At 42.8% G+C, this 16223-nt stretch overlaps 1 protein-coding gene across 1 annotated transcript in view; it reads right to left on the bottom strand.

Moving 5' to 3' along the window:
• LOC139693819 (synaptic vesicle glycoprotein 2C-like) overlaps nt 1–7349 on the bottom strand; it is a 160296-nt gene extending 152947 nt beyond the window's left edge. The window contains exon 1 of the mRNA XM_071592110.1: nt 7185–7349. The gene's annotated coding sequence lies outside the window, so the exon portion shown is untranslated. The remainder of the gene's footprint in view (nt 1–7184) is intronic.
• Between the last annotated feature and the right edge of the window lie 8874 nt (nt 7350–16223).

Here is a 16223-nt window from a genome sequence, read left to right as displayed (position 1 = left end):
CGCTAATGTGCATTTCAATGCAACAATTTCAGAGCGTAAAAATCATTCGCCTTGACTGGGACTCGAACCCAGATCCCTCAATATCCGGTCGAGTGCTTTAGCCACTTAAGCTACCGAGGCGTCCTCTTAAACTCTGAAATTTTGGGGCTTTTAAAGGAACTAGATGTTATGACGAAATACCGTACATACAATGTCACATGTATTCGTAGTCGTGCGCGAGGCGCCACTGTCCACGAGGTTAAAGCCAACTTTTTTAAACACGTATGGTGTTTTCCCTTTGACAAATTCCAAAGAAACTGCGGGAGATGCCGCAACAGTAACTTTTAACGGAGTCATCCGCTAATGTGCATTTCAATGCAACAATTTCAGAGCGTAAAAATCATTCGCCTTGACTGGGACTCGAACCCAGATCCCTCAATATCCGGTCGAGTGCTTTAGCCACTTAAGCTACCGAGGCGTCCTCTTAAACTCTGAAATTTTGGGGCTTTTAAAGGAACTAGATGTTATGACGAAATACCGTACATACAATGTCACATGTATTCGTAGTCGTGCGCGAGGCGCCACTGTCCACGAGGTTAAAGCCAACTTTTTTAAACACGTATGGTGTTTTCCCTTTGACAAATTCCAAAGAAACTGCGGGAGATGCCGCAACAGTAACTTTTAACGGAGTCATCCGCTAATGTGCATTTCAATGCAACAATTTCAGAGCGTAAAAATCATTCGCCTTGACTGGGACTCGAACCCAGATCCCTCAATATCCGGTCGAGTGCTTTAGCCACTTAAGCTACCGAGGCGTCCTCTTAAACTCTGAAATTTTGGGGCTTTTAAAGGAACTAGATGTTATGACGAAATACCGTACATACAATGTCACATGTATTCGTAGTCGTGCGCGAGGCGCCACTGTCCACGAGGTTAAAGCCAACTTTTTTAAACACGTATGGTGTTTTCCCTTTGACAAATTCCAAAGAAACTGCGGGAGATGCCGCAACAGTAACTTTTAACGGAGTCATCCGCTAATGTGCATTTCAATGCAACAATTTCAGAGCGTAAAAATCATTCGCCTTGACTGGGACTCGAACCCAGATCCCTCAATATCCGGTCGAGTGCTTTAGCCACTTAAGCTACCGAGGCGTCCTCTTAAACTCTGAAATTTTGGGGCTTTTAAAGGAACTAGATGTTATGACGAAATACCGTACATACAATGTCACATGTATTCGTAGTCGTGCGCGAGGCGCCACTGTCCACGAGGTTAAAGCCAACTTTTTTAAACACGTATGGTGTTTTCCCTTTGACAAATTCCAAAGAAACTGCGGGAGATGCCGCAACAGTAACTTTTAACGGAGTCATCCGCTAATGTGCATTTCAATGCAACAATTTCAGAGCGTAAAAATCATTCGCCTTGACTGGGACTCGAACCCAGATCCCTCAATATCCGGTCGAGTGCTTTAGCCACTTAAGCTACCGAGGCGTCCTCTTAAACTCTGAAATTTTGGGGCTTTTAAAGGAACTAGATGTTATGACGAAATACCGTACATACAATGTCACATGTATTCGTAGTCGTGCGCGAGGCGCCACTGTCCACGAGGTTAAAGCCAACTTTTTTAAACACGTATGGTGTTTTCCCTTTGACAAATTCCAAAGAAACTGCGGGAGATGCCGCAACAGTAACTTTTAACGGAGTCATCCGCTAATGTGCATTTCAATGCAACAATTTCAGAGCGTAAAAATCATTCGCCTTGACTGGGACTCGAACCCAGATCCCTCAATATCCGGTCGAGTGCTTTAGCCACTTAAGCTACCGAGGCGTCCTCTTAAACTCTGAAATTTTGGGGCTTTTAAAGGAACTAGATGTTATGACGAAATACCGTACATACAATGTCACATGTATTCGTAGTCGTGCGCGAGGCGCCACTGTCCACGAGGTTAAAGCCAACTTTTTTAAACACGTATGGTGTTTTCCCTTTGACAAATTCCAAAGAAACTGCGGGAGATGCCGCAACAGTAACTTTTAACGGAGTCATCCGCTAATGTGCATTTCAATGCAACAATTTCAGAGCGTAAAAATCATTCGCCTTGACTGGGACTCGAACCCAGATCCCTCAATATCCGGTCGAGTGCTTTAGCCACTTAAGCTACCGAGGCGTCCTCTTAAACTCTGAAATTTTGGGGCTTTTAAAGGAACTAGATGTTATGACGAAATACCGTACATACAATGTCACATGTATTCGTAGTCGTGCGCGAGGCGCCACTGTCCACGAGGTTAAAGCCAACTTTTTTAAACACGTATGGTGTTTTCCCTTTGACAAATTCCAAAGAAACTGCGGGAGATGCCGCAACAGTAACTTTTAACGGAGTCATCCGCTAATGTGCATTTCAATGCAACAATTTCAGAGCGTAAAAATCATTCGCCTTGACTGGGACTCGAACCCAGATCCCTCAATATCCGGTCGAGTGCTTTAGCCACTTAAGCTACCGAGGCGTCCTCTTAAACTCTGAAATTTTGGGGCTTTTAAAGGAACTAGATGTTATGACGAAATACCGTACATACAATGTCACATGTATTCGTAGTCGTGCGCGAGGCGCCACTGTCCACGAGGTTAAAGCCAACTTTTTTAAACACGTATGGTGTTTTCCCTTTGACAAATTCCAAAGAAACTGCGGGAGATGCCGCAACAGTAACTTTTAACGGAGTCATCCGCTAATGTGCATTTCAATGCAACAATTTCAGAGCGTAAAAATCATTCGCCTTGACTGGGACTCGAACCCAGATCCCTCAATATCCGGTCGAGTGCTTTAGCCACTTAAGCTACCGAGGCGTCCTCTTAAACTCTGAAATTTTGGGGCTTTTAAAGGAACTAGATGTTATGACGAAATACCGTACATACAATGTCACATGTATTCGTAGTCGTGCGCGAGGCGCCACTGTCCACGAGGTTAAAGCCAACTTTTTTAAACACGTATGGTGTTTTCCCTTTGACAAATTCCAAAGAAACTGCGGGAGATGCCGCAACAGTAACTTTTAACGGAGTCATCCGCTAATGTGCATTTCAATGCAACAATTTCAGAGCGTAAAAATCATTCGCCTTGACTGGGACTCGAACCCAGATCCCTCAATATCCGGTCGAGTGCTTTAGCCACTTAAGCTACCGAGGCGTCCTCTTAAACTCTGAAATTTTGGGGCTTTTAAAGGAACTAGATGTTTCCAAAATTTCAGAGTTTAAGAGGACGCCTCGGTAGCTTAAGTGGCTAAAGCACTTGACCGGATATTGAGGGATCTGGGTTCGAGTCCCAGTCAAGGCGAATGATTTTTACGCTCTGAAATTGTTGCATTTAGATATTAGAGCATTCAAAGCTCCCAATGGTTACATTGCAAGGGTGAACACCATGCCAATATCATTGAGTAGCAGTAAGTCAACGTCTCCGAGTCACGCTCCTTTGCTGGAACAAGATAGGACATACGATAAGACCAAACTGGGCGGGAGAATGAGTGCTACGGGAGTTTTATATCGACATGCACATAGGTGTACCGAGTTATAAATACTTAAAAAAGTGCATGGAAATGAATTTTTGGGAAAAGAGCAATTCCCTCCCTAAAGCCTACTGAATCAAAAACACCGAAATAGAAAGCATAGACTCGTTAAAATATTTAGACGGTTACCCTAACACACGACCTCTCCTGGGTGAAACATATATGCGGGGAAAGTGTGGATAGGCTAACAAAAAATTAGAATTTATCAGAAGAGTACTGGGTATGCGATGAAAAGTCATCTCATCTATCGCTTTTTAGGCCTCATTTAGAATATGCTGCAAGTCTATGGGATCCTCACACAGTTAGATTGATTGCCGTATTGAATCGTGTGCAGTGTGGAGGAGCGATATTTGTAAAACGTTGTAATGATAAACAGAATAATGTATCAAAATTATTAGAGGAACTAGGCTGGGAATCACTCACTGAGCGAAGGTTAAATTACAGATGAAATCTTTTGCATAAATCCAAAGGATATCCCTTTGGCTAAGATGTTGAAAATTTATTAACTAACCCATCGTAATACGGTAGAATATGGCGTTTGAATGATATTAAAGAGATTAAGTGAAGAACAAATAGATTTTCCACGAAATAACGTAGTCCAACCGCGCTAGGGGGATGTGTATTTTTGGTCCAAAGTAGTCCGGTGCATAATCATCCCCGGCCACACACCGTAGCGGTGGTTTACAGGATACTATGTAATAATAATAAAATACATTTTTTTAAGCGGCCGCTAGGTATTTACAGCACGCATGTGGGCTTCGATTCGGCCAGTCATTCAAAGGATTGTCGAGCGACTTCGAGAGTCGACGCGAGACGCGCGAAATGAGGAGTCAGCTTGATTAAAAGGAGACGGATGAAATGGTTTGGCGGTACACAGAGATGGGTAAATAAATAGAGAAAGTATGGGATGGAACATGTTAGAGCAGGTGGAACACCGCAAGTAATCGGGTGCAGTCAGGAGAGGGTATGAGAAGGATTTGCACAGGCGGGGGACGACGACTCGAGGTGTGCTAATCACGTGCCGGAAACCTCGGCGTTAGCCATGGAGTGTAAGAGGAAGCGTGCGCCTCGAAACAATGGATGCTATATTCAGAACAAAACAATAGAAGTGGCAACGAGCGAATGCAGGACTAGTAAGCGCCCCATTGGAGTTGTCATGCGGAATAAAACAGGCATGTCAAAGCATGTGTTTCCCTTGTGCCTATTTAAAAGTGCGAATTTCAATGAATTCGGTAATCATTGCTATTTACAAAAAAACTAATAAACACAAACGAAAAGTATTTTTTAATTATTTTAAATTATTTTGAAATGCGAAACTTAAGCGTTCCAAAAATGTTAACAATCACGTTTTATGTTGTATTAAAATTCATTTTGAAGATGATTACCATGTTGACCTACTGCTGAATGACCAGATGAGAGCCCGAAGCGTGTTTTTTCAACTCTACCCTTGTTAAAATGCCGGTGACCTCGTCGAATAAATTACCTAAATGGTCAGCCTTGTCATTTAATGTAGGTTGTTCTAATTTTTGAATAAAATTACAATTTTGTCAAATTATAGGTAAAAAATAAACGAGAAGGAAGGTCATCGTTACGTCATTAAGGTGATTCGATTAGGAGTGAAATACTTTAATATTTTCGGGTGTAAAAATATCTTTGTTAATTTTTCTGTGACCCGACAATATTTCTTTCCTGTTCGCAGGAGGGAAATATGATTATTAATATACGCATACGTCAAATTGAGAGTAAGTAAATGGGATGCATATAAAATAGAGACGTAGCCTCAAAATCGGATCCACAATGTGCCACGCATCTCTGAGGGAACCCAGGGGTGCGCCTGGGGGTGAGAGGTGGCGCGAATCTGACGCCGACGCGAAAACACAAACACACACACACGTGCGCGCGTCGCCGAGTACTGTATACGAGCGCCGACTTCAGAGGGACAGAGACCGCGAGCACAAATTCGCTTCGACGGATTCTATAAGACGAACGACATTGAAGGCGACGCGTGAATTTAGCCTCGTTCAAGTCCTGCTTGTGCTATTTATATTATCGGATTGCTCTATTTGGCAACATCGCACAGAATAATATTTAAAAATTATGTTTACAGAGCTTGTTTAAGGCATGAGTTATTGTAAATATGGTAGTCACCGCTATTTTTATGATAATAAATAATATTATGGTGAAGAATTTATGAGTCGAAGTTACTCCTAATTGCAAAACGCCCAAAAAAATACCCAACTAATATTTTATCATGGATCGGTACACATTTGGATAGCGAGACCTTGGTGGCCCATTTTCATGATTCGACGAAGACCAGAAGTGAGTTATTTCAACTCCAATACCAGTTTCATAGTGTAGGTGACCACTGCTGAAAAAAATTTACAGTATTACTCGAAATATAATACAAGTAATACTCATTTCTTGAAATTATTCGAGACAAATATCTGATACGTATATATCTGAAAGAAGGCCACCATGATGACATCACGGAAATGTGATTAAAGGCAAAATTCCAATTATTTATAACGTTCAATGTTTTTGAACAATTACCGATGATTTAACAATATTTTTTTTCACTTATCTCCAGAGGAAATGTCCATAATATATGCATGTCACATTCAGAGGATGCAATCGAGTATGTTTGATATTAAGAATAAATACAAATTTAAATCCACCGTGTAGGTTACACCCTAAAACTGTTCAGAAGATAGGTACTTAGAAATGAACTTGACTCCACCCTTTGATTAGCCTACCGACAGGATATCATAAAAGGAGAAAAAGATTGTTAGAATTGAATTAACGGCCGGCATCAAGGTAATGTATCCGGCTCCACTTTGGACATGGTCTCTTACACGTTGAGGTCAATGACTCGTGCCTAATGGTCTTCGGCGTGGGGTTATTCAGTAATGCCTCGACATTGCGAATTCTTTACAAAGACGAAACTTCGACTGGGGAGAAATCCGTCGTTGACATTTGTCTATTCTTTTAAAGAAATGCATCATGTGGTCACACAGTTTAACGTCCCATTCAACGGACGGAATAATCCACTTGAGGTGTTCTCTACATAGCACCCCAAGTATCGGAGATCGTGATACCACTGAAATATCTTGCGACATCCGGGACTCGAACTCGGTCCGTCGGGGTTGGAAGCCAGTACATTAGCCACGGCACCATCTCGATCCCTTCGAATTGACGTTGACGGACAGATCTCCTCCGAAGCCGTCATCTTAACATGACTGGATAATTCCGAGGTATCTCTCGCTTCAAGCACGTAGTCACGCCACACAAATCACTAACAGAGGAGTTGTTCACCCGAAACTGTGAATTCAGGTTCGCCGGCCGCCAGGTCAAATTACTCCCTTGAAAGCGACAGACGTACTTCTCGCCGTCAACCGAAATCCGCGCGCCAAATTCAGACGCGAACCGTTGCCGCGATAATTAAAAAATATGGGGTCCAATCGGAGTGGCATCAGAGAAGGCCATTTTTAATTACCTCCAAAAAACTGGCAATCCAAAAACAATTTGTGGAACGGAACACGAATTGGAGACCGCCGCCAGTCCCGACCCCCCGAACTGAGCGGAGGGCACAGAACGAAGGTTCAGAGACGAGGAGGAAGACGAAGCCGGAATTCAGGAAAGATGTTGAGAGACTCACCCCTTCAGTCATCCGGCGCGCGTGTCCACTCGTGAATGTCCTCCGTGTAGAGTGAGTGGGCGTGGTTGTAAGGGGCAACTCGCCCTCCCACGGCTGAGGGATGGGGAGAGGTGGGAAGGCTACGGGGAGTTTTGACAAGCGACGGCCTCGGCGATACCCGCGCTCTCCGTTCGTCCGTCCAGACGGCCAGCACTCGCCTCTCGGCCGAAGCAACTGACTGACTTCTCCCGGCCCGACACCCCGCCTCACACCACCCCACCGCCTCATCCCCCGGAGAGAGAGGCGGGGGCGGGGGAGTTCCTCCAATTCCCCTCCCACCGACGCCCCCACCGGCGAGAAGGCGAGCGACGGTCGACTCACGGGGGCTTACGGGCGAGCGGCGACGTCAAGGGACGACGCCGAGTCACTCCGGTAGAAACGAGTCCGCTGTCCGAGCCCTCATGATCTTCCTCCATCACTTTCGAGTTAGGGCTTCGAGTTGCCAGGCCCATCTGTTCTCTCGAGAGTGGGAAATCCAGGCAAAGATCAGCTCCCGCTAGCAACGACGAGCAACTGAAGCTCTTTCGAGGGAAGCACGCGTGGGGAGGACGTCGGCAGGAGTGAGGCGTGGGTTTCCCTCACAAAGAGGAGGTTGGTGCGCACAATTATTTCCCATCGGTTCTCTTTAACGCCACCGGACTATGAGTTCACGATTATTGCTTACGACTGACTAGTGAACGGGAACAATTGATCGGCAATCATCGTTGGTGTTCGTTTTTAAGGCTCCATATACATTGTGCGCTGCATTTGGTGCGTACGCACTGGCGTCGACAGTGAAAATTATTAAAGTTAGCGCCAGTTAACTTTGGAATTGACGGTTGTCAATATGCCCCGCGATTCCCTTCACAGAAACGTGTCCCTACACTTAAACAAGATGTTAAGGTTGTATTTCGGGGTCGACGCCACTGTCTTTGCTTACACCAGCTATATGAATTCAGTTTTAATTGACCTCTCAATTTACGGTACTGATGTAGTAGTAGATGTAATGGCGTTTAAATTGAGTGTCATTTTAAATTGATGGCGTACTTCCACACAAATAAAGCGCGGTCTCTTCCCAGGGTTACGACCGTCTTGCGCTCTTTTTTTTTAAAAAAAAAGAAGCCGTCTCGCGTCTTGACCGTTCTTCGTGGTCCTTAGATATCGTAGTGAATCCAGAGGCGATGCATTTATGAACACGCAACCAAAATGGAGGCTAATTTTTCATTTGGTAGGCCCTGAGTCCATGGTAATTTTTTTAGGCATGTTATGGGCGTAGCGGAATTAATTGAACAGATTATAAAGAGGCTCGCCAACATCCCCCCAATTGCTATGGGTGCATACTACATGTGGGTATGCGATAGAAATTAATGTATTACAAAAATTCAATTTGAGTTTAATTTCGCAATTGAATAACTTCAACCGGTTCTTAACTTGGCGCTTCACTTTTTTTCTACTTCTTCAATGGCGCCGCTGTTGAATTACCGCTTGGAGTTTAAATGTAGAAAAGACGTTTAAAAATATAGCGTGCATTTCAATTGTGTGAGCAACGTTTATGTACGAGCAACCCAGGCTTCATAAGTTCGTCGCTTCCCCGTGTGTATTTTCGCTCGGGCGGAGGTGTGCGTGTAGGGTGAGGGATGTAGAAGGGGGAGGATCCCGTCTCACGCCCCCCGGCGACGGGCGCGGGGCCTTGGCCTTCTTCACTCGCGCGGGGGGGGGGAAGGGGGAGGGGAGGCTCCACTTGATTGGGGTGCATGTGCGAGGGGGAGATGGAGGGTGGGTGGTTGGGGGGATTTATTCGCCCCGCGTGCGGAAAGAGGAGAATTCTGGCAAGAAGGATCTATGGAGTGAGGGCAGCCAGCTTTGGGAGTGCCCCTTCCCTAATCGCGACTAAGAGTCGTTCTCAACGCGATCCGAATTCAATGTCGCACCTACGGAAGTATGCACATGTGGCACGGAAAACAATAGTTTATTTTAAACTAGGCTCGCGGAAATTCTCCACAAAAGTGGGTTAAACGAAGTAATTCGTCAGCAGTAGATATAAGGGGACGCGACAGACTTCCGAGAACATTGGAGCCATTAGGGATGTGTGGGTTATTTGAAAAAAATATTTCAGGAAGTGGGGGGGGGGAGCGTGGACGGAAATCCGGTGCCGGCATTACTCTTAGCGAACTATGCCGAGGGATCACAAAATTTTACGTCCCATACGACGGACGGCGTGCTCCACTTCAAAAGATTCTTCCAGGTGACAGCCGAGTAGAAGTACCTTTGAAGTTGAGATATTCCTTCGGGATACCTCTGGAGAAAGGAGCTACCACCGCGACGCGACCCCCTGGGGTGGGAATTCAGTACAAATACCAACCTGATCTCCGTCACTTTTTGTAGTAGTTTTTATGGGAGGCGAGATGGCGCAGATGACCTTAGCGACAGCTAAGGTCATTTGCGCCATGGTTGGGAAAGGAAGGGTGGAGAGAAACCCGGCGTCTGCATAAGCCTACTCCTGTCGAAAGGCGCCAAGGGATCCGCAGTTTAACGTCCCATCCGACGGACGTCGTACTCGCTCTAAGTGCTTTCCACAAAGCACCTCAAGTAGGGATCTAGGTGCCCCTGAAAAATATTCAACACCGCCGGGATTTGAACCCCAGCCCTCTCCGTGGGACGCCTGTACGTTAGGCACCACACCATCCTGGCCCCCTCCGAAATAATTTATGAACTGTCCTCACCCATAATTTATCACTGCCGTTACCCATCGTGCAACTAACTCCCACTAGGAGTACATATTCCAATAATGTCTTACGTCCCATCGAGGAAGGGTATACCAGACGTCCGGTTACTCCCGGCCGGGTCCTCTCTTTAAGAGGGTCGGGAGAACACCTGGAGGGACTTCGATCACTGGCCACAATTTTCCGTGCAGTTAAAAGCATTAATGGATATGCTTGTGTTCGTGGATGTTTAAAGGCAAATAGATTTACCAACCAGTCTTTCGTAAGAATATTACAAATTATTTTCAAATCTTCGCCAGGCAAATGTACGGTGAGCACGGAGAAACAACACATGAATGGTCACGGCAGGCTTGAGAGGCTATGTGCAGATCATCATCATTATTATTATTAATATTATTATTAATATTATAATTAATATTATTATTAATATTATTATTAATATTAATATTATTAATATTATTATTATTGCATCATCGTTTTCATCTTTTCATTCATTATTATTATTAATACAACATCCTACTTTATAGCAGGTGCCTATTCGGCTCTGAGTACTTTCTTCCTCCCTTCATCCCGTCCAACATCCCTATCCTGTTCCTTCCCTTTCCTCGTTTGCCTAACATTCTCCCCTCTATTACAGTCTTCAACATCCCGCTGCCGGTCAATACCCCCTTCAGCCACTTTTCCTGCCTCCATAGGATTGCTCCCAACAAACCCCCCTCTTCGCCCACCATACCAAGTACTTCCTCGTTTGTTTTCTTCTCTGTCCATTTCACCTTCTCCATTCTTCTTCAAACCCACATTTCAAAAGCCTCCAGTCTACGTCTATCCTCCTGCTTCAATGACCAAGTTTCCGCGCCGTATATAGCTACGCTCCATATCAATGTTTTTACGAGTCTTTTCTTAACACCCTTAATCAACGTCCCCATCATCAACTCCCTCCTCCTTGTGAAAGTCTCTTTGCCTAGCGCAATTCAGCTCCTTACGTCCCTACTACTTTGACCCTGTTGGTCCAAAACACTACCGAGATACGTAAACTGTTCTACCTGATCCAGTTTTTGCCCTCCTATTTTAATGTTAAGCTTGGCCTTTTTCTTTCTAGAAAATCGCATACCTTTTTTTTATTAATATTGATTCTCATCCCATATCTGTCGCACCGAATTTCCAATTCACTAAGCAATGCTTGCAGCCCCTTGGCTGACTGACAAACTAAAGCTTGGTCATCAGCAAACCAAACTGGTTTTACGAATTCCCCGCCCACTTTCATTCATACCTCCAGTTTTTCCCATGCCTCTTTAAATATTTCCCCTACATACAAGTTGAACAGCAGCGGTGATAATGGGCAACCCTGCCTCACACCTCTTCCTAACACTGCCCATCCGGACTCCCCGTTCCCCACCCGCACCTGGGCAGTCTGAGACATGTACAGGTTGCGGATTAGCCTCCTTTCTCTCCAATCTATTCCTACTTTCTTAAATATACTCATTAGTTTTTCCCAATTCACTCTCTCAAACGCTTTTTCGAAATCTACGAAACAGGCAAATACCTCTTGGTTGTGTTCCATATTCCTCTCGATTAATAATCTCATTACTGCAATGGCATCACGTGTACCTCTCCCGTTCCTAAACCCAAACTGATCATCCCCTAAGTAATCGGTTGTCCTACTCTCTATCCTTTTGCTTTTGATCCTGGGAACATCTTTAGCTGCGTGGGATATCAAACTAATAGTTCTGTAGTCCTCACATGACGTAGCCTTTACCTTTTTCGGAATAGGAACTAAAACTGATCTCACAAAGTCTTCCGTCTTGTGCAGATCATTATATAATTCAAAATTATACATACACTTACAAACCCGATTGATGAATTTGTATTCCTACGCAAATTATAGTTAATAATGGTAAAATTTTAACACAATTTTCAATATTTTTTTGCATGTTAAATATCAAAAACATAAACATCGAAAATTTCAGAAGACATACCAAAATCATAGATCACATTGGCTAAATATACCAAAAGTTTTTGATACATCGACGATAAAATAGAGAATAAATACATATGTTTTGGACATTCTAATGTAAGTGTTGGTATCTTTAGATAATATATCCAAAATCAGAGAATAAATCCATATGTTTTGGATATTCTAATGTAAGTGTTGGTATCTTTAGATAATATATCTAAAATTTTTCCATTTCGTGCGCAATCAGCCAACATTTCCGGTGTTTTGCTGTCATTGAAAACAAGTAATACTTGATTTAACGACAGCGTTTTAAAAATAACCATTTTCATCGACACAGCGCCATTCTTATCTTGTATTCCAAACCAGAATTTAGGAGCATTGCATGACCCCCATTAAAGTAATCTGAAAAATCATATTTTGAACTTTATTGCTCATTAAAAATATTTTAGTTTCCACTTTAATTTGCTGATATGTGTACGTTACCTTTCGTAACATGGATAGGTCGTGAATCATTCAAGTAAGTTTAATCGAGAACTTTCTTCCGAGAAAGGAAGGAAATATTTAGTAATTTTCACACCATTATTTTTTTTCAATATCTCCTTTTCCGCAATCAAATAAGTATACACAGCCATTGTCTGCTCAGCTGGATTATGCATACTCAAGCAAGTCTTCGTTTTAATAATTTCGAAGATAAGATAAATTCAAAGGGAGGCTATTAAATTAAACCTTAAAATACGATTACAATTACCATGGAAATATTTTCTTTAATTTTCCCAAATCTATCCTAAAACAGTCTCTAGCATTCATTTATTACTTCTAAAACTAAAAATCTTTCGTTTTCGTGGCTGAAGAGGTATACTGATCACAAATTTGATTAAAACCAAGAAATAAGCTATTGGAATTCGACTACACTTTATTGAGATTTTCTATAGAAGTTAATATTGCAAATAAAATTCGAGACTGTTATATTTCTACTTTGATTCGACAATTAAAATATTAAATATAATTAAGAAGCAAGTAATGTAATTGAGCCAATGTACTGCAATTGAGTAGATTGCAATATACTGTAAGCACTGTATTTGAGCCAACCTTTTTCCAGTGCTTAACTCGACCGAAGATCGCTCATTGATTCAAGGTATTCCACATAATACGGTCGGTTACGGACAGTTCCCAAGTACCAGCGTACCACGAGAACTTCGGTTTGTCCGTCCTTAATTATTTCCTTCTTCATTTCCTTGCAACTTCTACCTGCCTTTGAAACCAATTCCTCTTCCTTACTCAACTCCGCTTCCCCAACATTCTCGCTTCTGTCGCGACCTGATACGCAGCACTTTATACCTCTCAATATCCCCTCCGCCTCCTACTTGCTCTGCCTTCTTTGGACTTTCCCCACCAGCATCCCCTCTCCGACAACCTCGTTAAAAATCTCAACGATTTTTCCCTCCACCCCGTCCTGCTTATTTTCTCCACTCTCCGCCAGACACGTATCAATCTATACCCTCCAATCTATTCTCATCATACGTGTATTGCCTCAAAGACCAGGTTTCACATTCATAGAGAGCTGTGATTCACGCTTAAGACGGGAGAGGATGTTCGGTAAAATATTTTGAGGAATTAATGATTGTTAATGAACAGCCACCGCTAGAGACGTCACCGCAAATCATCCTGATGTGACATCATTAGGTGAAGAGCACAAAAGAAGCGTTACGAAAATTATCTTGAGGCGAAGGACTGAGGGTTAAAGACACGGGGGCATTTCGAATGATGCACGCAAAACATGTATTAATGATGAAAGAAATGCGATCGAAGAATCTCCCGAAGGCGGGTACGATTAAAAATTTAAATTCTATTCGACTTTTCAATATTGGCCTGGGTATCTAAGGGTGAACTGCCTCGCTAATCATAATAAAGTTGGTAACATTTAAGTTGGATCGTCACAATCAGAAAATTATTATAAGTTTCCACCTAAGGCTAATACGACACTGCACTAAAAACGAAACATAGATAAGTACAGGTACAGTACGAATGGTGTCACTAGCATCTTATTACCTGTCAATTATATCTCCTTTTCCAAGTGAATGAATTGCCAACTACTCCTCGAAACAAATCGGAGCCGGAAGGGCTGGATTTTTCCGTAAACTCTGGTCTGGGATGATCAACTCCGCCCCCATTTATTCGCGATAAACGGATTCAAAGGCGTCTCCCTTCACGCTCCACTTAGCCAACTAAATCGGAGTCTGTGTGCATGGAGTGCGTGGGAAGATTTTTCAGGCTGGAAACCACAGGAGGTCACTTTGAAATTTCCCGCGAGAGACGAAAAAGGTGAGTGGGCCACTGGAGATGTGCATTTCAAACCCTCCTCGAGGATTTGACATGCCCAAGGATTGCGGTTGACAACGTTTATCTATGTACCATATATGAATTATGTATCTATATACACATCTCCCAATGCCCTCCTGAATGAAGATCCCTACTGCCGATTTCAATGAGATATCTATAATGCCTTTCTGTGTGAATTCGGACATAGGCCTCTCCCTGCATGGCATTTCAATTCTGTCGCACCCTAATCCTAGGGCCCCCAAAAATTGTACATGATACCCCAAATTCATAAGGTCTAAGGTCATAAAAACTATTCAGGCCGCTTCATTTTTTTCAAGTGTTAATTCCCCCCCCCGGTAGGAATCTCCGCCTTTGTAGATAACTATCTGTACCTTGTCCCTTCCGTTCACTCCTTCGTAGCGGACAGCTACGATTTCGATTTGCTCAACCGTCCATAAATCCGTCTTCCCTCCCTCCCAATTCAAACCTGCTCATGGCTACTATCGACGTCACCTCAATCTACACATTCATCCCACACGATCAAGGCTTGGACGCCTTACAATCGCTCTCCCTCTCATTTCCCCAAAATCCGGCTTTCCACGCAGTTTCTACTCAATATTTCAAATCTTGTATTGACAAAAAATGCTTACCTCTTCGATATAAGTTTCCACACTCAAACCAAAAACATTACTACGGGCCTTTTTATGGCCCAAGCTAATGACTGCCTCTTCGTAGGTAATCTAGGAAAAACTTTCCTTTCCGAATTAAACCTCATATCAATTTTATGGGCGCAATACCTTCATGACATTTTTCCTCTTTGGACCAGTAGTATAGATTACCATTAACACTTTCATTTCGAGCTTAAACTCAACTTTCTCCGTTTAACTCACTTCCTCCATTTCTGACTCCGATATTAATTTCCTCGAAATCGATACTCGCCTTCAAAACCGTACGTTCCAAACATCAATGTCACACATATATATCATATCAATGTCATACGTCACCGACAAATCGTCAGTAATATCAGCACCATAACAATTTACCATCCATTACGCACCAAACGCTCCATTCTTAGTTCACTTTCAATCAGAGGGCATCGAATGTACGACAACATTTAAACAAATACCTCGATAACATGCATTTCGCGCTAATTTAACTCTGATACCCGGTAAACCTAATAAAACAGAAAAATCACCCTCCACCAAGTACTCTCCACACCCCAAACGTACGACGTCAGATACAATCATTGTAGGTATACTTCCCGGGAGAATAGATTAAAATTTATTGATATAAAAAAAATAATTAATCCATATTTTCCGTATTTACCCAATGCCTCTCTGTATCCTTCAAACGGTCCGCAAGTCTAAAAAATATCTTAATAATAACCAACCCGTTCTCAGATCCTCTTTTCTCATCAAGGGACTTCACAATCACTATGTCATGAACATTCGAGGCTACTTTCTTCTTGTGGAACTGCATCGATGACATAATCATGAGGATAAATTCATCCAACAAGTGTTCATTGCCCAACTTGATGATACTTTATTACATTATGAAATACAGCTTAAATGGGATTATTGGCATCTCAATTTTCGAAACTCGCGAAAATGCTAGGTCTCACTTTTCTTACGATGAATTCGATTATAATTTCCCAGTAATATCATGATTAAATATTATTCAAGGCTATATGAGCTGACTATCTTTAATCTGATTAACCTTAATATGATGGTATCCTTTTTTCAGTAATCATGATTTACTGATCAAATATAGTGAAATTTTTTCTCACATTAATCCGGTACGATTGCATTTCAATTGCCGACCCCGGTGGTGGCGGGGTAACGTCCTCGCCTTCCAACCCAGAGGCCGAGGGTTCGATTCTCGCCTAGGTGGTTTTTCCTCCACCTAAGGCGTCGGTGTATATAATTGTAATATTGTTATATCATTGTTTAAAGTCCGATGTAGAGGCCAAAGTGTTGTTTTCGGACTAATGCAAAATAAATAAGAATGTGGCATAGATTACATGTA

This window comes from Hetaerina americana, unplaced genomic scaffold (assembly GCF_022747635.1).
Source record: "Hetaerina americana unplaced genomic scaffold, ioHetAmer1.1.p SCAF_5, whole genome shotgun sequence".
In the NCBI taxonomy this organism is placed as follows: Eukaryota; Metazoa; Arthropoda; class Insecta; order Odonata; family Calopterygidae; genus Hetaerina; species Hetaerina americana.
This window is presented reverse-complemented; position numbering and strand designations above follow the sequence as displayed.